Genomic DNA, 24,683 nt, shown 5'->3' with positions numbered 1-24,683 from the left:
AAATCATCTGGCATTTGTCTGCAACTTATTTCACTTAGCATAATACACTCTAGGTCCATCTATGTTGTTGAAGATGGCAAGATTTCATTCTTTTTTATGGCTGAGTCATATTCCATTGTATACATGCAGCATTCCTTTTTATCCATTCCTTTCTTGATGGACACTTAAGTTGCTTATGCATATATGCATATAAATTCTTTGGTTAATCTCTCCCCACCCATCCTCCCATCTCTTCCTTCCCTCTGAGATTTGTCAGTCTGTTCCATGCTTCAGTGTCACTTAATCTATTAATACTGGTTTGGTGGTGATGAACTCCTTTAGCTTTTTCTTCTCCAGGAAGCTCTTTATCTGACCTTCAATTCTAAATGATAGCTTTGCTAAATAGAGTAATCATGGTTTTAGGTACTTACTTTTCATCTCTTTGAATATTTCATGTCAATCTCTTCTGGCCCTCAAAGAAATCAACTGACTGTCTTATGGAAACTCTTTTGTAGGTAACTAATTGCTTTTCTCTTGCTGCTTTTAAGAGTCTCCCCTTGTCTTTAATTTTTGGCATGTTAATTATGATGTGTCTTGATGTGGGCCTCTTTGAGTTCATCTTGTTTGGGAATCTCTGTGCTTCCTGAACTTCTATGTCTATTTCCTTCACCAGGTTTGGGAAATATTCCATCATTATTTTTTCAAACAGGTTTACAATTATTTGTCCTCTTTCTTCTCCTTCCTGTGTCCCCATGATGTGGAAGTTAGCACACTGGAAATTGTCCCAGAGGTTCCTTAAAATTTCTTCAATTTTTTGATTCTTTTTTTTTTTGGGGGGGGGGGAGGAATGTTTGGATTGGGTATGTTTTTGGGGGGAGGGACTGTTCAGATTGGGTGTTCTCTGCTTTTTTCAATTCTGAATCTCTGATTTGATTTTCTGCTTCATCTACTTTACTGTTGATTCTTCATTTCTTTTAGTGTGTTTTTTATTTCTCACTGGTTCTTTTTATGTTTTCTGTCTCCATTTTTATGTTTCCTATCTCTTTATTGAAGTTCTCATTGAGATCATAGAGCATCATCATAATCAGTTTTAAACTCTACATTTGGTAGATTTCTTGTCTCCATTTTTTTAGTTCTTTTTCTGGAGTTTCATTCTGTTGTTTCTTTTAAGACATGTTTTTTTTGTCTCCTCATTTTGGCTTCCTCCCTGTGTTTCTATGAATTAGGTAAAGCTACTATGTCTCCGGGTTTGAGCAGAGTGGCCTTATATAGTAGGTGTCCTGTAGGGTCCAATGGCACAGCCTCTCTGGTCACACAATTTGAGTACTCCAGGTATGACCCTGTGTGGGCTGTGTGCACCCTCCTTTTGCAGTTAAGCCTTGATTGCTGTTTGCACAACAATGAGAGGGATTTACCCCCAGGTCAATTGGCTTCAAATATTCTTTAGAACCACAGTGGAGGGAGCTGCTGTGCAGGGGCTGACCCCACAGAGCACTTGAGCAGGGCTCTGGTGCCTGATGAGTCTGCCTCTTGAGTGTGTTGCAGGTGGATGTGGTTAGGTGGTGCTCCAGTGTTGTCTATAGCAGGCCACCAGGTGTGTTGGCTCTGAGGCCTCCTGGAAGGTGCCAGCCAAGTTAAGTTGTCACCTGTGCTCTTCCCACAGCCACCTGGTATGAGATAAAAGTAATCTGTAAATGGCTGCTTCTGTGCTTAGTTTGCAGGAGTCTAGCAGGCAGGAGGCCAAGCTTTGAACTGAGGCTGACTACCACTAGTGCCAGGCTTGGGGCTGCTTAACAAGAGGTATGGGACACGCTAAAGCTATATGATGCTTGTTTGGACTTTGTGGTCCTCTGAGAGATTTTAAAACTCCACAGCATGAGTCAAGATAGGCTATTTGTATGGAAAAGCTACTGGAAACCACACTTAAGTGGGTCTGAAGGTTGTTTGGGGTGGGGTCTCAGGGAATTACCAGGGCAAGGTAAACAGTGTTAGCCAGGTTGCTTAAGATTCAGATATGGCACCTGCCAGCAGATTCTGTGAGGGGAGGGCTCAGAAAGGAAACAATGGTTTCTGCTAGTACTTCTGATGGGGAAAACTGGCCCTTTAGCCCTTAACCTAAAGCCAGATAATTCAGTTCTTCTCCATATGTCCCTAATGTACCTTTTGAGCTGCTCCCCCAGCACTGTATCTCAGAGCCAGTAAGTCAGAGTAAATCCTGTGTAGGCCCTTTAAGAAGAATGCCTGGGACTCTAGGAGCCCTCCATCGTATTCAGCCACAACCCCAGCTGTTTTCCACAACCAGAAGTTATGGTAACTTCTCTTTCTGGCACTAGAACCTTGGGCTGGGGAGCTTGGTGTGGGGATGCAACTCTGCTCCTCAGGGTGAAGTATGCAAATGGCATATTCCTCCCAGTTTTTAACCACCACATGTGGGTGTGGGACCAGATTGTGCAACATCTCCATCTCACCTACCAGTCTCACCATTGCTTCTTCTGTATATCCTTAGTTATAGGACTTCTATTCAGCTAGGTTTCAGATGATTGTCAATAATGGTTATTCTGAAGTTTAGTTGTAATTTTGATGTGGTTATGGAAGGATGTGAGTACCCTGTTTACCTATCTGCCATCTTGACAGAAAGTTACCGAAATATCTGTTGGTTAAACCAATTAAGTCTGTGGTATTTTGTTATGGCAGCTCAAGAAGACTAATACAGATAACTTGGCCATCTCACAAAAATTCAAACTGTTCCTGGTTCTTTTTTCTGTAATGAAAAAGAACACATATAACAAATCAATGACCACGTACCATGTATCTGAGGCTGTGTTAATTAACTCTAGCAAAAATACCACATATGGCAGCACAGCAACTACATCTGGTGTTACAAAATACCATGTACAGCTTGGCAGCTGCATTTGAACTTACAGTAGGCTGTTATCTGTCACAATCCAGCTGGTTACTCTAGGAATCAGAGTGGTGAATTTAATAAGACATGATGATGACTACTACCCCTCTAGGTCTTAATAGGTGGCACAAATCTTTGCCAGTCTCCCATTAACACAATATGTTTTTAATTTGCTATTTTGGCCAATGAGGTGGGGTAGGGATATAGAAGCTTCCACTTGGTCTCACCATGATGATACCTCTAACTCCACAGACAAGCCAAGGACAGGCCAAGGGCCCAATATGAGGTTTCTGAAAATTACCAAGTTATGCACTTGGAGAATTAGGAAATGAATATAGGGTAGGTTCATATACCTAGATCAATTGTGAATCAGTCATAAGTTAGGGCTTTATTTATTATTTAATCTATATATGCTTTATATCCAATAAGGGACCTAGTATAATGTTTCAGATCCTTGGAAATCATTGTCTTCTGAGACCTTAGGTCCAATAGTTCTCCAAATATGTTCTTTTCTCATTCCCCAGGGTATTATGGAGTAAATGGTGATGAGTCACTTGTGGAAGAAATCATTTCCATATACATTTGCCATGGAGTTGCAGATTCCTTCCTCTTGGGACTTGGCTTCTTTCATCAGTGAATTTCAGGTCTGAGATCTGGCTCAAATCTGGAAACTGGCAAGAGATTGTGCCTCTTTTAATGCTGGTTTTCAGTCTCATGGACACCTATTCTTGATTTATATTGGTTGTATAAATTGAGCATCATAATTTCTCTAGTTTGTATAAACCAAGCATCATATTTTGTTGGCTCTTCATCAGCCTTGTCCCTTGGAACACTGTGCTTTTTGCAAGCCATAATATTTTAGTTGCTATTCCAACTTTGCTACATTGCTGAAATTAAACTGCAGTAACTGACCCAGCTTCATTCTGGTGGTTATATGTCTATCATCTCCACTGCTACAGGAAACCAAGTTCTGTAATATCATCTCCACAATCAGCCCTGGTCTCTAGATTTTACCCACCAAAACTTTAAAAAATGTGTTTACCCCTGTCACAAGCACATTTTTTTATTTATTGCTCTGGCAAATACTTTGTTCTTTAAGCTCTCTTTTGGGACATAAGCTCTCTTTTGGCTGGTGAGTTTTTCAGCCTTACACAAGCCTATTCTTTCTGGCATGCTCTTTTCCATAAGCCTTTTGATCTCTTCCTCTACTACCTGCAATAGCCCTCTAGCATTTCTACAGCAATTAGTGTAGGTCAGCACTTGTACAAGGCTCTTAAAAGATTCCATGTTCTCTTCAATTCCCTTCCAGAATGTTATTTCTTATATCACAAGTAAGTGTTGTATTGATAAACTTCATTATTCAACTTTATATATATTCTATCTCTTCTCATTCAGTATCCTTAGAATCCATTTCCAAAAATACTTTCCTGGCTTCTTCCTGTGCATGCTGTCTTGTGGTATATAGTTGTTGTTGTTTCTTCCTCTTTGCCAGGCCCAGCACCTCTTGGAGAGGGGCACAGATGTAAGCTGTCATTAGCTGACACTCCTGGAAACAAATGAATGAGTGCCTTTTTCCTAAAGGTTTGACTTGGATGGCATACCATAGTATCTACCACCTTGCTAAAACTACTTAGAAAGCAAAGGAAATATCAACACATAATTCAGTGTATTGGTTACCTCTGTGGGGAATAAAGGGAAATATGATTGGGAAGGGCAAATGTAATTATTAAAGTAATTGATAATGTTTTGTTTCTTAACTCTATGAGGAGAGAACAGTTGTTTATTTTATTATTCCTTCAGCTGAATACATTTTGTACATTTTTAATGAAGTAAAATTATTCCTGGCACTAAATGTAATAAAAATAACCATATTGAGTCACTCATAGCAATGCATTTCTTACTTTAGGAAAAAAATGGTAAGAATGGCTTGTGTGAATAGGTGAATATAAAGAGAAATTGTTGTTTTAGAAGATAATTGAAAATTTAAATAGCTTCCTTGTACAAGGATTCATGATGAATTCAGAAATGTAGAATTCAGACAAATATTTTGACATTGGCTTACTTATCAAATCTGTTAGAAATTCCTTCCTCCTAGTCAACTGAGGCCTGACACCTTGGAGATACACTTCTCTCACACCCCATGTTTCTTCTGCTGGCCAATCCTATAAGTAAAAGCTAGCTTAGATGTTTCTGCTTACATTACAGAAGAAAATTTGATTTGGAAAACTATTTTAAATAATAAGATTCTATTCAAGACTAATGCAGTAAGGGAGAGAGATTGAACTCAACAACTTTAACTCAGTTGAAACAAATGGGGGCAGAATTTTTAAGTACTAGAATGAACTAGTGGAAAAGCAGTGGAGGAAGGTAAAGAGGAGGCTGTCAATGTGATTAGGCCATCTATGTTTATTGATGTTAGGCTCCTGCCATCCCACAACAACTTGGACACAATCATTTTGGGGATTACATTTCATAACTCTCAGGTCCTTGAGAAAGACAATACTGAACTATAAAACTGGCAAGAGGTTAAGAAAAGATTTACATTACAAAGAGGCAGAGAAAGAATTTGTAATTGCAAGTTTTCTAAAGTAAATGCTGTAAGGACAGCATATTCTACCCATAGTCAGATAGATACCTGTCTAAGTTAGTTCCCTCTTTGTCAAGCTAGTTCCCTCTTAGTCACAGGTCTTATACCCACAATCTCTTCTCAACTCAACAACCTTACAAATATTTTAACAATGTAACTTAGATAATTTTACTTCTCTGCTCAAACACTCCCATGGTATTTCTTTGCTTAAAATGTTTTTCTTCTAAGTTTCCATTTGGCTTTCTCACTTTTTATTTTCTTATTTTAATAAGCAATCGTTCCCTTTCCCGCCTCAACCCATGCTCTTACATTTCTAATTGCCTTTGCCTTACTTTATTTTCTCCTTTACCCTAGCACTTAGAACTTTCTAAAATATGATATAATCTACACAGTATGTTTGTTGCTTACTGCTTGTATCTGCTTGTTCAGCTTGCTCACTGCTGCTTAAGGGTAAAGTTCTTTGTTTTGTTTTTTGATATATCTTATGTACTGAGGACAGTGTCTAGTACATGGTGTGCACTAAGTACATATTTGTTGAATTGTTAGTATAGGTAGCTAGATATTAATAAAGGAAGAAAGCAAAGGGAATTAGACATTATTAAGCACAATAAACTGGGGAACAAAGTTCCTGCTTGCTTCACCAGGAAGTTATAGCTCTACACACTCTCCCACCGGTTGTTGGACCCAGCAGATCACTGGGGGAAGGGATAAAATAATAAAGAGAGTGGTAAGCACAGGAGCAATAGGAGCCAAGATGGTGACCATAGAGTCCTGTCAGTCTAATCTGGAATAAATTGGTTAGAAGACAGACCCAGCGCAAGCCCACAAGAGTTTGGGAAGTTGTTTGATTATTTTGAAAAATGGCCTGGTCCTTCCCAAGCCCCAGGTAATATAATGCCAGGGAACAAATCCTTACTCTCTCTCTTTCTCTCGCCCTCTCCCTATCCCCCTCTCTCCATTAACACACCTCACCTCATTTGTTCATACATTCTCTCCATAACAACCATAAGGGTCTAGCAGCCACAGGACAGGCAGCCACATAGATTTCAAGCATACTCCAAGTCAAGCCTAGGGACTGGGTAAAGTTGTGCCAGCTGTCCAGAGCACAGCTGGGAACTGGACTAACTTTGGCATGGTGCAAAATATCTGGACACTGGCCCTATTTCTGGGCATGATAAAAGCAATATTGAACTTTTCCTATGGCAGGGAGGATGGAAATGGGACATTGAAAACCCAAGGGAACTCATGATTTTGCATCTGCTGCCACAAATAAATCTTATCACCAGACCTCATCCTCCTTTGTGGGTCTCCTGGAATTCTTTTCCTGTCACACTGCAAGGACCCCACATCTACCAGCAACAGATTAAATAGTTTTCTGTTTTTGTTTGTTTGTTTGATCGGTTGGTTGGTTGGTTGGTTTTCCTTAATTTCTGGTCATTTGACTTTCCCCAAAGGCTATGTTTAATCTGGCAAAATAAAATATGGTATTTATTTTTTAATTTAATGCATATAAATCTATGTGATCTTTTTAAAAACTGTAGAATTGGAGGAGAATTTTCCTAATTGCTTATTTTACTAAGTTGAATGTATTGGCAAATTACTCTACACTTAGCTAACCTGGGCCTAAGCTAATTTCCTGCACATATACGGACAATTAAAATGAAGAGGCAGTGAATAAAACAAAACAAACAAAGGTGGGGAGTTCTATGGAGAGTAACTTCACTGGGTGATGTGATTATAAATTTCTAACTGGGAAGGTCATGGTGGGTAGTCATACCCCATTCATACAACTTCTTTACTAAAAGGCTAATCTTTGCTTTAAGCAAGCCCTGTCTACTGTTTCTGTGCATCTAGGTTAACACACCTTTGAAATGCCCTTTTCCAGATCCCTCTTTCTAATAGAGCACATAATCTTAACTATCCTGTAATTGGATTTTAATGTAACCACCCCCAAGAGAGCACATAATCTTAACTATTTTATAATCCAGTCCCCAAATTGCTTCTTACCACCTTCATTTAATCTTCTTTACATTCCCTCCTTAACCTCAAATGCATAAAAATAAATAAATAAACAAACAAACAAAAATCTGCAAATTGTTTTTCTCTGAAGCATTTAACTCAATCTGTTGAAATCTTGCTTTTAGGTGTATTCTGCTTTGTTCAAATACATTTTTTAAAAATTCTCTACAGGTTTGGACATTCTTACATGGACAAACCAAAGACTTTTATTTAAGGACCTAAATTTACCTCTGTTGGTGGTAATCAAGGTACCAGGTGTTAGACCTGTGGAGTCAAACCTGACCTTGGTTCAGCAACTTCAGTACTTGAGTTCTGCCTAAGAAAGAATTCAGAGCCAAGACTCAAACTATAAGAGAAAGTTTATTTAGAAAGTCACAAAGGTAAAAGAAGTGAATGGTAGAAGAAATGGGCTCAGGAAACAAGTTGAAGAGGTAAAATAAGGGGCCCTTGGAACTTAGGAGAGAGAAGGGTAAAGGTAACACACCTGGGGGGAAGAGGGGAGAGACAGGAAATGTTCAGGTGTGTTCCTGAGAGATAGAGTGAAGTGTAATTGATTTTTCATTCTAAAGACGTTTAAGGGTGAGGATTTTAGAGGAGATCCCAGGGGAGGATTTCAATAAGATAGTCATCAACTTTCCAGGTGTGTCCTTTCAGGGTTGTGGTCTCCACTCATTGGCCCCTGTCAGGGCAGGGGGTCATTAATCAGAACAGCTGATCCTGAGGTCAGCCTTGGAGTCACTTTTCTGGTTTTGCTGCTTTTCTTGGCCTGGAGCTGAAGCCTAGATATATTTGATCTGGGTCAGAACCTCATTGTCCTGGGGGTTTAATGCTCAATGGCTATTCTCTTGTGTGTTCTTACTGTAAGAGGGTCCGTCTAACCTGCAAGACTAGCAACATGCTAGGGGAGGAAAGATTAGGGGAGCATTTGAAACACATGACCAGCAATATGAAAGTTCAGGGGGATCTAAAGCACATGACCAGTGATATGCTAGGTGAGAAAAGGTTACCCTGGGGACAAGGTCCTTGTTTTCACATTTTCCAGGCACCTGGGGTTTTTTCCCTTTTGACCTTCTGTACCTGGCCCATCATCCTTGCTCTGCTCATGTCTGTCTAACTGCCTACCACACCTCCTCACTAACTTAGTCATTTCAAGTTTAACTCAAATCATAAATAATGCATAGGGATTTCATGTTTCCTGAAAATGTCAAAATCCTCAGGTAGAATAATATACTTTAATTCTGAATTAGAACATTTATTATTTGAGGGCAAGCTATCTAATTATGGGCATTTTAAAATTTTAAGATGTGTATGTGTACCAAAGCACACTAAGGGAGTTATCATTACTGTTAAATTCATTCCACAAGTGTCCTAAATTGCATTTTTAATGTGGGACTCCAGACATGAAAAGCTAGTTTATTAATCCACTGTACACAGTAGTCATTTCCAAATTCATATCACAGTTTCTGATTTAAATGACTTTTTTTGGATTGTTTGTTTTTGAAATGATAGAAGGGCAAAGTGTCTTTCCAGGTGATTAAAGGCATATAATATTATTTTTGCAAGGCAAATTTATTTTATTATTATTATTTTTTAATCCTCCCACAAGGATATGTCTTTTATTGATTTTTTTTAGAGAGAGGAAGAGACAAATAGAGAGAGAAACACCAATATGAGAGAGAAACATTTATTGGTTCCCTCCCTTAAGCATTCCAACAGGGAATCGTCCCTACAACCAAGGTAGGAGCCCTGACCAGGAATTGAACCCACAACCTTTTGGTATATGGGACAATGCTCCAACCAACTGACCCATTTGGCCAGGGCAAGGGCAAACTTATTTTAAATACAAAGTCTTAATCTTATCATTACATATGATAGTGACAATTAATAGTATCCTTATATATAATGCAAACAAAATTTCTGCATTACGTTGAACATGAAAATTTAGTTAAAAATCTAGTTTTAATAAATATTTTAGTTTATGCTGTGTCTTTCATATAAGCAGGCACAAATCAAAAATCATAAACTATAATTTTGAATAAAAGCAACCATAACATCTGATTGGTTCTAAAGATCCTGTGAGTGAATTTTTGCTAAGAGCCAAAAATCATGTTATAGTACTGTACTTTTATGAAATTAAAACTTATAATAGTACAATAATCAGAAGACATTGCAGGTCCCAAAGACCAGTGTTTATAGCATGTACGTTGAGGTTGGTAGAAATAGGAGTTTTCACAAGGGTATCTTAGCCTGTCTCATCTACTTTCCCTTGAACATTACATTTATATTTTCTTTTGGCACTTCAAAATGTTCAAAATGTTCAATGACTTAATTTAATGAAGGTAATATTAGAAATGGAATATATTGAAAAAAATGTAAAGAAACTCTCCTTGCCTTTTTCCAATATGATTAATATTTTATTTTTAGGAAAAGCAAATTAAAGAAAAAATTTCCAACGTAAGGTCAACAGTGTCTGTTTAAGAAAACTATCTTATTCTATTCTCTTCAATGCACTGTCTATTTTAGAATATTAATGTGGAGAAAAGTGACAAGAATGACTTAGACATACACATCAGGAGAAAGGGTCAGCTCTTGACAGTAGGATGTTAATTCTTATCTATTAATGAAATTCATCCTCCTTACTGCCTCTCTCTCTCTCTCTTTCTTTACCATGCATATGTACTCTCTCTCTCCCCCACTTTTAAACTTTAAAAAATATTTATTTATTTATTTTGAGAGAAAGAGAAAGAAAGATGCACACACACACACACACACACACACACACACACAGAACATTATGGGCTTTTTACAGGAACTGAGAAGGGCCACAGGGGCAGACCAAGGTAAGAGACTAACAACCTTCAGGTGATTAAGGAGACTCAAAGGCTAGGTAGACCTACAAATGAATAACTAATGATGGACCCCCAGAACCATACCATAAGGCTAGATGGCTTGTGATTTGCAAGTTGATAAGACAAGAAGATTAATAATGCTGCATGATAATGGCTGCTCCCTCTCAGCTGGGGAGATGGTAATGATCTGATATTGCTGTCGGAGCAGTTCAACACGCTGAAGAGAGGAGGGTACAAATTCACTCATCCCAATTGGCCCTAAGGATATAGAGATTTTGAAAAATGGGAATGCACTTACAGTTTTAATTAGATATAAAGTTTTTAATAATTTTACTGAAATGAGGACTTCAAAGAACATATTTTGCAGCATTCAGGCCCATAACTCCTGAGTGACAGTTTTGGTTAATTTGCAAGTTTTCAGATCAAACTTTGCCCCTGGCTCCATGCTGAGGGTAAAGTAAAATGTCAATTTCTTTCCTCAGTGATCTCAAGCATCTTATTTAGGCAGGTATACTGAATTCTCCTATTCTGTAGACGTTAGCTGAACAAAACTACTCATTAAAATATATGCTTAGGAAAAAAATTAGCAACATAAATAAAATCAGCAGTAATAAAAAGAATCAATCAGCAAGAAAAATGTACAGCAATATGCAACATAAAATTTTAAAGAAGAATAAGGGTAATATTATATATAAAAGGTGATTAAATGTTAGCATATGATTATGCTGTCATTGCATACTATTATCAAAGAATGTTTAATTTATACTCTATTTAAAATTAGAGGAAGCTGTGCAAAAAGATTTTTCTCTCCTCCAGACCATATTTTTCTTCTTCCTGCTGAACCCATATATAGATTTGTGATTCAGATTTGTGGTCCTGAATTAATTACATTAGCTATCTGAAGTATGTTAGTTCTTTGGAAGTCTACAAGGTAGCAATAAGAAATGATGTCATCAGTCAATTTAAAGGCATCATTTAGTTTCTGCCATCTCAATTTTACTTCCCACTTTTTTTCCTAATTTTGGGGAACAGTCTGCTAAAAGATTCTTTTAACAAGAACCTCCTTGAAAAGCCCTTTAAAACAAAAAGTGAATTTAAAAAACAAGCAAACAAGACAAATTGATTGAAATAAATTGCATGTCATTTCATATTAAATATATTACTGAGTTTTCTGAGGCCTCAACTTATGATCTACTTACACTTTACAAAAATCTCTGTGAGTATGTTTGAGCGGTATTGCATTAGAACCTTTCTTAAGATATATATATATGTGTGTGTGTGTGTGTGTGTGTGTGTGTGTTTTAAATTAAGACCTGATATCTATGAACTCTGTGCAAGGTTGGATTTAGGAGGCTTGGAACCATGAAATCATGGAAGTTGACCAACCTTGCCAGAGCATTCATGAGCAGAAGTCTCATGAGTTCCTACCATTTAGATTGATGCTTTAAAAAACAAAACAAAACAGCCCTGTTGGGCATGGCTCAGTGGTTGAGCGTCAACCTGGGATCCAGATGATCAGGGTTTGATTCCTGGTCAGAGCACATGCCCGGTTGTGGGCTTGATCAATGACCCTCTCATGATTGATGTTTCTGTCTCTCTCTCACCCTCTCCTTTCCTCTCTCTGAAATCAATAAAGATATATTTAAAAAAATAAATAAATAAATAAAAAACAAAACAAAACAAAAACAAATTAATATGGGAACTTTGCTTACCATGTCTGGGCTCACAGTAGAAAAATATGGAAACAGTGTCCACATGTAAAGGATGGAAAGCAAAACAAATAAAGCAAGAATCACTGTTGCTGTTGTCTTCCATGTTAAATCAATACAGAGTATTGTAATTCTGTCCTTTTATAGAAATTCTACTTTTTCAGAAAAAGCATCTGAGCACAGCAATACAGCACAACCAGCTTTTTCACAACAGATTTTTTCTGGTCTTATGTGTGATACTATTTGAAGCAACTCAGCACCTTCTCAAACTTTCCCTAGGGATTCCAATTACAAAGAGATTTTCTAAACTGGTGTGCAACAGGGTAGTCTGCAAACTACAGATTAATACATTCACCAAATCCTGCCACTGCAGTAGATTTGTGATCTTCAGGTGGCTTTAGTCAACTTTAATGAGGCAAAGATTGATGACCATCGATCAAATAGCTGTTGCTATTTTTTGAAAACAGCAAATGCCATAAGAACAAGTCACACATGAATACTCATTTGTTTAAAATATGCAAGTTATTATTAAAGGCAAAATAAAAATGTATTTATTGTGAACTTAAAAGTACAGACAACTCCAGTAAGATTACCAGAAAAATAAATACAAAGGATAAAACTGTTGGCAGCAGCAAGAACGGCACAAGGTTTTATACCAGTGGAGCCAGACCAGACCTTAGTTTGTCAACCTCAGTACTTGAGTTCTGGTTAGCAAAGAATTCAGAGACAAGACTCAAACTATAAAAGCAGTTTATTTAGAAAGTCACAGAGATAGAAGAAGTGAGTGGTAGAAGAAATTAGCTTAGGAAACAGGTTACAGAGGCAAATGAAGGGATCCTTGGAGCTTAGAAGAGAGAAAGGCAAAGTTAACACACCCAGAGGAAAGACAAGTGGGAGGGAAAAGGCAAAGGTGTGGGCATGCTCCTGGGAGGGATTGTGAAGCATGCTGGGTCTTCAGACCTAAGGAGTTTTAAGGGTGAGGATTTTAAGGGAGGTCCCAGGAGAGTATCAATAGAATATTCATCAGCTTTCCAGGTGTGTCCTTCCAGGGTCATGCCCTTCACTGACTGGTCAGCACCAGAGCAGGGGGTGATTAGTCAATGCAGCTTATTCTGAGCCAGCCATGCCATTTCTTGTCTGGTTTTGCCACTTTTTTGGTCTTGGAGCTGAAAGACACCTGAGGCCTAGACATTATCCCTAAAGGTTAATGCTTAAGAGCTATTCTCTTACTCTCTTGTTCATTCTCCATTCTAAGGGGGGCTAACACATATGACTAAGAACATGCCAAGGGAGGAAAGATCAGGGCAGGGTCTAAATCACATAACAAGTGATATGAAAGGTCAGGAGGTCTAAACCCCATAACTAACAATATGCAAGGGGAAGAAAGGACACCCTGGGGCAAAGTTCTTGTTTTTCCAGTTTTGCCCTTTGTCAGGCATCAGAGTATATTCACCCTGGTGACCTACTGTACCTGGCTTATTGTCCTTGCTCTGTTCATGTCTGTATGATTGTCTACTATGTTCCCTCCTCAAAGATCTTGGCTATAAATTCTTTCATGAAAAGGGGCTCAGAGTCTCTTCTGTAGCTGCTTCCTGCTGATAATGGTCAGTATTTTCCTTCAGAGCCAAGAGATTCTTGCTCTCTGTCAGAGGGACAATGAGGTCTGGGCACAGGAGATGACAATGGTGTTTAGAGTTAGTATTTCCTGAGTAGGAGTAGGATTGTGACCTGGTGTAATCAAACTGTTTTATAATCTCAATATTAGTGTGTCAAAAGCTAAAACAACAAGAATTATGATGCATGGTTTGATGTAAGAAAAAAGTTTTAGTTTTCAATAATTCCAAGTCAAAGGATGAAAGTAAAATGAGACATTTGTTTGGAGACTTGTAGCCAAATATTTTTTTAAAAACTACAAACATTCAGGATCCAGTTCACTTCATAAGTAAAAAATAAAATTTTGAAAACAATGAACTGAATCAGAGTCTAATATCCACAACTGTGTATTATAGATTTGAGTATTTTCCCCCTCATTTTAATCAAAGAATCAGATTAAAACCAGTATAATTAGGGCAAAAAGTCTAGTTTCAACTTGGCCTCATTATTTGCATAAAAACAAGAAAAGCAAATTATTGTATACGCTTTTTTAAATCTGCTTTGCTGGAATGTCATAAGGAATCACCAGATTGAACCTTAATTAGTCCCTTGGGACAAATAAGCCTCTCTACACATTGCCATAAGATTTTGCTTGCAATACTTGTAAGTTTCTTATAAATTCCTTAAGTAAGTTCTCGAGGTCCCTAAACATGTCTTGAGGTTTTTCCTTTGCCATCTACCAGGAAAGCAACCACTGTTCCTTAAAAAGGTATCAGGCCATTTCTCCAAGGGGCTCTTATCAGCCTCAAATTCATTTTTTTTTTTTTTAATATATCTTTATTGATTTCAGAGAGAGGAAAGGAGATGGAGAGAGAGATATAGAAACATCAATGATGAGAGTCATTGATTGGCTGCAGCCCACAACCCAGGCATGTGCCCTCACTGGGAATTGAACCCCGACTGCCTGGATCCTAGGTCGATGCTCAATCGCTGAGCCACGCCCTGCCAGGCTCAAATTCATTCTTAAGCCCTTAAAGCTTTCTGGTGACATCTAGGGTCTAGGCATGTTTTTCTCAAACATGACATTTCAAAACTTGGTTTATAAAAATCACAGTTGGAAATTGGTTATAGGTGTCTTATAAAAAGAACAGATTTTTTTTTGTATTTAAGCAAACAAACATTGCCATGAAAATAATAATACTCATTAAAAGTTTTCAAATTTTATAGAGATTAAATAGGGAGAAAAATATATAATTTACCCAAATACTTTTAAAAATAAGTCCCCTCATATCTGGAAAATAAGAAAAAATTCCTATCCTTTTAACAAAATGAAAAAGATCCACTCAAATTTTGTATTAGCTTACTCTTGATATTTAAATTTATTTTATTTTCTCTTACAATTTCTCTCACAAACCTTCTCCAAATTTCAATCTTCTTACAACATTTTATAATTTTCATACACCTTCTACAATTTTCACAAACATTTCTGCAACTTTCCTAGTCTTTTTTCACTTTCTTTTCTATATCCATTTAGAAATAATCTTTAGGACAACTAATTTTATTTCTTTTTTAACAAGTATTTTTATATTTTATACCTTCTATTATCAAATTATACAATTTATTTCCAATTAATTAGAATTCTTAGCTCTTAGAAACCTTGATTTTTTTAGTGTCAAATAAAAAGTAAGCAATTAGAGTTCTTTAGATTGGCAAATACATTTCACAATACCTAGAAACATGTTTCTCCATTGGCAAACACACACTTTTAAGAGACATATGGTACTTGTAATAATGTATAAGACATTCATAAACAGCTTTAAATTTGTTTTCTAGCTTCTCTGTAATAAAAGGGGAAAAGTAGGTGAATTTAAGATTTGTCTAGCAATCCATATTTAACAAATGAGATCACTTAAATTGGCCTGCTCAGATAACTGTTTTCCTCTTTCCTTTCAATAAAGATTACCTCCCAGAAACTTGAATTTAAAAATATTTTCTAATTTATTTTAGAGAGAAGAGGGGAGGAAGAGAGAGAGAGAGATCAATGTGAGAGAGAAACATCAATTGGTTTCCTCCTGCATGCAACTAACCATGGATCAAATTCACAACCATTTTTGATATACAGGATGATGCTTCAACCAACTGAGCTACACCAGCTAGGGCCAGAAACTTGCATTTTAAGAGAGAGCACAGATAAGATTTGTTGAGTTTTGAAATATTTATGGAGCCATACCACTGGCCCTATAAAGACTTCATTTTTGAACAAGGACAATTGTTTTTAATACCTCAAGGATTGGGTTGCCACCCAAATGTTGGCAAAGAACTGACAAATTCACTCACCCATTTTTGAAATAATTTTTCCATCTGTGTACATTTTTCTAGTTTATGGGTAATTCATAGCTTAGGGTCATCTCTGAGAGCCATAAAGGCTTGGTTGTATGGAATCTCCATCCAATTCCCTTGGGAAAGGTAAAACAAGTCTAACTATAAAATAGTATTAAAATGGCTATTACCATTGACTGGCTAAACCTCTCATTGCCCAACTTGTATTGGGGCCAGGTTGTTTTGCAAGAGATTAGCCTCCTTTTCTTAAGGGACTCAGGGTGAAATATCTCCCATTTGGAGAGTATGCACCCCAAAAGAGGTATATTGAGGCATTGTGGACTGGTTCCTATCTATGTACAGACAGACAAATTCTGTACTTGGAGTTAGAGGCATCCCTGCTAATCTCTGGGTTGTATTGGGCTGCCTTGTAGCACGATAGCCACAGTAGGGCAGGTTCCCTGATATCCAGAAACTACCTAGGGTGTGAAGTGCATAGTCCAGGCCCTTATGGGTGACCAGTGATCACCATGACAGACACTTACTTTGCTCAGGTAGGTGGATTCCACCACAGGAATACCCTGCCATCCTGATGTCACCCAGGTGTAGAGTGCTAATCAGTGATCTGAAGGCAGGCTTACCAACTGTCACAGTGAATGCTGGGCACTGAAATGATGGACTTACTCTGCTCAGACAGGTGGACACCATTCTACACAAAGCCCATCTCAAGCAAGGCACCCCTGCTTTTTGGTCTCTGGACTTAGCTAGCCTTATCAGAATTCCCCCATATCTTGTCTGTCCATACAAGGAGTACCTAATATCTCTGTCATCTTAGATGAAAAGTTCATCCTATAACTCTGGTCTCCAGTAATAAAGCTAGTGACCTGTTTCCCTGTCTTGCATGTTCCCAGGAGCCTTAGTTGTTTCCCCTTTCTCTCCCAATCTCTCCCAAACTATCAATTAGTAAAAAGGCAAACACCCAGGAGCAATCCTATGCTTGCTTCTGATTCTTTTCCCTTTCTATATCCTATTTTGGTTTTCTACAACCCTTCTTCTTAAACTGACCTGGGTTTCTACAATAAAGACAGACTCCACCACAGGATATTTCCATCAGGTTGTATTTAGTAATTCTGTTGTTTTGCTCCTAGAAACCAGTTTTGGAGGAAATTGGGAAATCCTTAGGTAGATTATTTAATTCTGTTTTAGTCCAAGGAATGTATACAACCTCTGGTTTTCCTCTGCCTGGGACCTACCTTCCTGGTTTTCTATTCTGAGTGAAATTTACCTGTGCTTTTCCAAGAAGCCTCTAATTTGTAATCAAAGTAAGTTTCCACCCTGGTTGATGTGACTCAGTTGGTTGTAGCATTGTCTGTGCACCAAAGGTGGCATTTTCGATCCCCTGTCAGGGCACATACCTAGGTTGTGGGTTCGATTCCCAGTAGGACCACATGTGGGAGGCAACTGATTGATGTTCTCTGTCACATCAAAATTTCTCTCTTCCCCTCTCTCTTAAATCAAAACATACTAAGCTTTCATTCAGTTTAATATTAGAGCTGGATTTTTCTAATTTTGCATGCAAAAATTAATTTAGCTCAAAAGAGCTACATTTTAGCCATTTTAAATTGATATCACTTCTACTTAAATCTTCACATTTTTGTAACTACTTGCAAGTAAAAGATTCCTATTAATTGTATATCTCCAGTAGTATTAATTGGGATGAGGCTGGGACCTTCTGGCCTGGGAGGCAGAATTTTCCATATTGATTTTAGTTGTATTTTGAGATCTGTAGAGTCTGAACAGATTTCTAGGGATACTGTGTAGTGGGTTTAAGGGTTCTGTTTGTGGCTTCAGCTCTGAGGAACTGTCACCTCCCAAGTCATCTCAAATCCTCTTATGTGTCTCAGTTTTTCTCCTACCATGAGGACTTGGAAGCACTAGGAAACCAACCTTTATGTGTGTGTCCAAAACAAGTCAATTATATAATTACAGTTGACTTGGAGTTCCCTATGGGGCTTCTACACATTGTAGGGGATGCCCTTTGACACCTCCACAGAAATTAGTTACCTACGAATACCCAAGATTTGCACTGGAGAGAGAAAATGTCCCTTATTTTCAGAGCCAAACAAATTCAGGCTCTCATTTATACAGCAAAAAGTTTGGTTCACACTCTCAGAAAGCAATTCCAATTGAAAAACCAAAGTTAAAAACCAGCCACCCATTTTTGTCTCCTGTCCTTAGTTATCTTGACCCTTATTTATAGCCTAGGTTCTCCAAACACTTAGCTGTTAGCTTCAACTCAAGGATTTAAAAATAAAACAGCTCAAAGAAAGTCAGCTTCTTATTTTAAAACAGGGAGGTCTAGAATTCCAAGGAAAACTCATCCAAGTACACCCAATGTAAAATGAGGAGTCAGTGGAGCATAATGAGTCCCTGCTGGTACTTAGCAGAGGTCTGGATCTACAAGGTAGTTCTGGATGGGCTTCTTTGGAATCTTGCCACACTGTACCATGATAGCACAATTCAAGTCATGGCAAGAGGATTCAAGTAATGGCACCATAATATTGGTGGCTGAGAGAACAGCACAAGGTTTTATACCAGTGGAGCCAGACTGTACCTTGGTTCAGCAGCCTCAGTACTTGTGTTTTGCCTAAGAAATAATTCAGGCTAAGACTCAAACTATAAAAGAAACTTTATTTTAAAAGTCCTAGAGGTAGAAAAAGAGAGTGGTAGAATAAATGGGCTTAAGAAACAAGTTAAAGAGGCCAAAGAATGGGGCCCTTGGAGCTTAGGAGAAAGAAAGGTAAACGTAACTTAACTTGAAGGAAGAAGAGGGGGAGGGGAAAGGCATTGGAGCACTCCCAGGAAAAAGAGCACCCATCTTAAGGGTTTTAAGTGTGGATGGAGATTTTAGGGGGACATTCCTTGGGAGGATCTCTGGAATATTCATCAGCTTTCCAAGTGTGTCCTTTCAGGGTCATGGTCTCCACAGATTGGTAGGCACCAAGACAGGGAGTCATTATTCAATGTAGTTAGTCCTGAGGTGAGCCATGCTGTTGCTTGTCTGGTTTTGCTGTTTTTCTGGACCTGAAGCTGAAACGCAACTGAGGTCTAAATGTTATCCTTAGGAGTTAATGCTTAAGGGCTAGTCTCCAGCCGCCCTGTTCATTCCCTACTCTACAGTGAAACTAACATGCATGACTAGCAATGTGCCAAGGGAAGAAAGATAAACCATGTGACCAGCAATATAAAAGATCATAGGGTCTAAACTGCATCACTATTGACATCTTAGGGGAGAAAAGGTCACCCTGGGGGTGAAGTTCTTGTTTACCCAGTATTGGCCATTGGTAAGCACCTGGGTTTTTTTGCCCTAGTGCCCTTCTGTAACTGGATTATCCTCCTTGCTCTACTCATGTCTGTCTAACTGTTTACAGAAAATTCAGAAACATCTGTGTGTGATGAAATGCAGACTAACCTGGAATTTGCAAATAGCACATTGCCCAGTCAGTACTTGGTGCCGTACATCCAAAAGTCTTCCAGAGGAAAACTGTCATGGTATTGGAAATAATAGTGATACACACTAAATTGTTCAAACATCATTTTAACTTAGTGGTGCTAATTACTGCCTAAATAGGCAAAATTTATAGACTCTGACAACAAAAGATTTTTGTCTAACTCCAGTCACAAATGCATTGGAGTTTATAGAAAAAAATAAAAGAGAAAAAAATATATATTTAAATGTCTATTTGACAAAGCTGTTAATACATTTTGCTCTGTATTCCTTCATTTCTGGTCAAATCTATGAATGAGCTGGGAAAAGTGTTAGAGTGTAGGCTTCTAGATATAATCTTATAAAATGAGGAATTAACAGATTAAAATTATGAATTTCCTAACTCCTGCTTTATTAAATTTTTTTTTATGATTAAGATAATCTGAGATTTTTGTTAAAGTTGCTGTTAGATAACTTGTATTTTCTTTGAATTGTGTTCCAAAATATTTATTTGCAAGGTAAGTTGAAAGGACCTGGAATCATACTGAAGACAATCAAATAAAATAAAAGGTAACAATTTCAGAGTAAGTTGCATTCTGGTAAATTTGAGTGATTTTACATTAAGATTCGAGTCTGTGTATTAGAATAACGGTTAATCACTTTGCCTTACTTGAATTTTTGCCCAGTTGTGAAAAGGTGAAATTCAAATGAGAAAGTCAGTGTTCATAAATTGTGTTCAAATAGAACCAGATATGTACCCAGAATATGATTAAAAAGGGCCTTTTGTGTGATACATAGACACAGGAAAAATTAATCCTGCATGCTCATGTGTTTTATGGGGTGAAATTCTGTAAGGTGAATTTCATAAAACAAATTTCCAGCCTGTTTGTTCAGGTGGTTTGCCCATCACATTTAACATTTCTCATTGCACTAGCGCTTATTACAGCTTTACTTTTGGTTTAAATACTAAGACTATACTATATTATTCATCTATTTAGGCATTCCTAAAGCTACATACAAAAAATTGGATTAAGATTAATTTTTTATCAATTATTCATTTTTGTTAGTACAACATTTAAAAATTGCATTCATTAATAAGTTACATAATTATGTAGCTATATCTACATAAACCTAGAGCCTAAGGTTCTGTTAAGTTATACACAGAAGAAAAATTATACAATAAAGAAATGTAGTATTTAGTATCCATACCTTAAAGCCCAACTTTATTTCAAGTCTTTTTCTAAAGACTTAATTCTCCTTAAAAAACAAAACAAAAGTGACTCTTTCACTGAAGTTCAATAGTCTTTGCTAAAATTTAAATGTCAGTTCCTGATGACAGTTTCCTTAGAGTAATGGACTCTCTCTGATTTATCTTCATATTCCCCATAATGCTTCATAAAGGACTTGCTCAATAAATAAGTACTTATTAAATGTTCTTTAGTGAGTAAATAAAGACAAAATTGTTTTAATGGAATTTCTATTTAGCAATACTTATTAATTCTATGAAACAATGTATGATTTAACTCCAAATAATATTATGCCACAAAAGATAGACTTTGGTTGATTAATTAAAAATTTATACATAAGCTCTAATACCTGGAACATAACTTGCTGGCAGGCATACAATATTTGCCTATAAAAGTTTGTTTCAGTAGTTAACAAAGTAGGGTTCCTGTTGGTCATACAGAAGTGAGGCAGCACACTAGTAGCTCAGAGGTCAGAATCAGCTTATAGACATGTTTTGTTTTAACCTGCATTGTTTTGCAAACATCATGTGATTTACTGTCAACATTTCAAAAATTAGGGGGTTCTGCATATAAATTTTCATTTTCAGGTTTTTTTGAAAAAGTGAAAGAACCACCCTGGGCTCATATCTCTGCATAACATTTGGTTGGAGCTAAAACACTGATGAATCTTTAGTTGGGATATGTGCTCTCCTGTGCACCAAGATCCACATCTGTTGAATTTCATTTAGCTGCTGTTGTAGTCATTTTACTATTTAATAGCACCTTTATTAAGATTTTTAAATATTAGTCTAAAAATTATTATCAAGCACCAACACTAATTACTAGCTGTGGTGGGTAAATATTAGGCCTCCAAAATGTCCAAGTCCTATTCTCCAGAAGCTATGAATATTTTACCTCATAAGGCAAAAGGGACTTTGCTGATATGTTAAAATTAAGGACCCAGAGATGGGAAGATTATCCTTAATTATCCAAGTGGGCTCAATCTAATCATATGACACTTTAGAAATGGAAGAGGAACTCAGAAGAGTAGATGAGAAAAATGCTACAAGAGATAAACTAACATTGCCATTGCTGGCTTTGAATATGGAGGAAAGAGGTCATGAGCCAAGGGATGCAGGCAGCCTCTAGAAGCTAGAAAAAGCAAGGAAAGAGATTTTCCTCTAGAATATCAAGGAAAGAACACAGTCCTGCCAAAACCTTAATTTTAATCCATTGAGAGACATTTCAGATTTCTGACTTCCAGATTATAAAATAATACAGTCACTAAATTTGTGGCAATTTGTTACAGCAGAAAAAATCATAACAAATACAATATTTTACTTATATGTAAAGTATTGCTTAATTCAAGGTTTCTAAAGCAGTAGTTATGGAGTTTATAGATACTGATATAATAGTAAAGATTCAAGTAGTCAAATATATGACATATAATTGAATTTAATTTCTAATTACAAGCCCTGGTTCTAACTTATATGAGAAATTTAATATAATCACTTATGGTCATAATATACTAAATTTTTATTTATTCTATAAATTTAGGGGATAAAAGAGTTGATAAGATAGCCAAAGCTTCTGACTTCTTAAAACTGGTATTCTTGGGATTGTGGAAGTCTTGAACAAGTCACCCCAAGGTGTGCCTCTGTCATATACAGATCGTTTTGAAGGAGCTCAGGAGAAACTTCTGCCCCCCTACCCCTTAACTGCCTAGAATAATTTGAATTAGAGGCCTAACTTATAAGAGATTATCAGCCTTGCCCAGCTGGGCGTGGCTCAGCTGTTGATCATCCACCTGGGATCCAGGAGATCGAGGTTTGATTCCCAGTCAGGGCACAAGTCCAGGTTGCAGGCTTGATTCCCAGTAAGAGGAGTGCAGGAGACAACAGATCAATGACACTCATCATTGATGTTTCTATCTCTCTGTCCCTCTCCCTTCCTCTCTCTGAAATCAATAATGATATATTAAAAAAAAAAAAAAGATAGAGAAAGATTATCCGCCTTAACACTTTCAACCCACCTATATGGCACAGGAAACTTTTATTTACTAAACATTTGCTCTTATTATTATCCTACAATGACCCTTTGAGATCCCCAAGGTTCATTACCTCATCTCTAGATGGAGATGTCTTGTATACCTCAATCCCTCTTTCTATCTCAGAACCTCTCCTTCATGTGGGGTCTCTGACTCATGTATGTGTGGCTCCCCTACATAAATATGTATTAAATTTGGTTATTTTTCTCTTGCTATCTGTCTCATTTTTATTTGATTTATAGACCAACCAGAAAAACCTTGAGGGTAGAGAAAATTTTGTTCTTCCTGCACATGATATAGAAAATAAATATATAAACAAATAAATTATTAATGGAAATGCTATGATAAATATATGAGAAAAATGGAGTTCAGTAGAAAAATAGTAATACCAGTTTCTAATTTTAGACAGATGTAGTAAAATTTAAAATTAAATTTGGTCTCTGTTCCTAGTTCTTGGCACAGAGCTTTAAAACTCATGGGATATCTTGAGTGATAAGAGTGTCTTTTATTATTCACCATAAGCAGCTTTTAGTCACGCTTGAGTTCATGCTAATGAGGTGACTTAGGATGGGGCCACTAGGTGGCTTCAAATAGGGTTAGTCATTCACCAGAAAGACCAAGTGTTTAAAGAGTTGGAACTTTATGCCCCACCCACTAACAATCAGAGAGGGAATAAGGATCTGGAGATTGAGCTCTATAAAAGTTCTTGAACAAAGAAGTTCAGAAAGTGTGCACATGAGTGAAAATTTTCACATTTAGATATTACCAAACCAAATTCTGTGTGCCTGACTCTTCAAAGTACTAAAACAAACTGTCAGAATTTGGAGTCAAGAAAAGTTTATTTATTGAGAAGGTGTCAACTGAGAAGATGAAAGATCTAATGGTGCCTCAAATCCATCTTTCTTGCTAGACTAGGTTAAGGGTTTTTAATGGGCTAAGGGGAACACTTATGTGGAAGTGCTGGTGGGGTAAGTTTTAATTAAAAGACCTTGGAACTTGGCCATTTATAGTAAAGGTGTGTCTTCCTGGACAATGACCCTTTGATTCTGAAAGGGTTTCATTGTTCTTATTTCAGTTGTGTTCTAATCTTTTGGTTCCATGTGAGTGTATGTGTAGGGGGAGAATTTGGTTTTGGGTGCAGCTGGAGATGAAAGTTCTCTCCTCTGTGCATGCTTCAGCTGCATGATTTGGGGTTTTGGTCTGTTGTCTCTGAAAATCAACTTGGAATCTGGTTAAACAAGATAAGAACCATTTTGAGCTGGTTCTGCAAATACATGGGGTGGGGAGTCACACTCCAACTTCATGGAAACAGAAGCTCCTGTGCTTGGAATTATTCTGGACCTTGCCCTATGTATCTCTGCATCTGGCTATTCATTTGCAAACTTATAATAACCAGGAAGCACAAGTGAAGTGTTTGTCTGTGAACTATTCTAGCAAATTATCAAATCTGAGAAAGGGATAATGGAACCCCCAATTTATAGGCATTTAATCAGAAGTACAGTGCAGCCTCTCAATAGACTAGTCAGTGAACATCTTTCTAAGGAGGTGGCATCTAACAAAAAAAATATCTGGTAAGAACATTTCAAGATTATAGAAGATGCCATGTAAAAATAAAATCTCAATTTTAAAGACTATGAGATAAGATGAGAGATAGGCAGAGACCAAACCTTGTAAGTACTTTAAACCATGAAAAGACTTTTATTTTTAAGTGTGATGTGAAGCCATTAGAAGATTTGAGAAGAAAAGTAAAATGACCTGCTCAGTATTTTTGAAAGATTACCAGGTTGATTGTGGAAGACAGATCTAGGTGGGCAAGCGTAAAAGCAAGAAAAACAGTTAAGAAGTTATTGTGATAATAACCCAAGAAATTATTCAAAAGAATTTTTATTTTAGATAGTTACTTAATATAATAGATATGGGTTTTTAGTAAAGGAGTTAAGAATGACAATTGAATATAAAAACTGAA

The sequence above is a fragment of the Miniopterus natalensis genome, chromosome 10 (genome assembly GCF_054644295.1).
Source record: "Miniopterus natalensis isolate mMinNat1 chromosome 10, mMinNat1.hap1, whole genome shotgun sequence".
NCBI classification, from domain to species: Eukaryota; Metazoa; Chordata; class Mammalia; order Chiroptera; family Miniopteridae; genus Miniopterus; species Miniopterus natalensis.
This window is presented reverse-complemented; position numbering follows the sequence as displayed.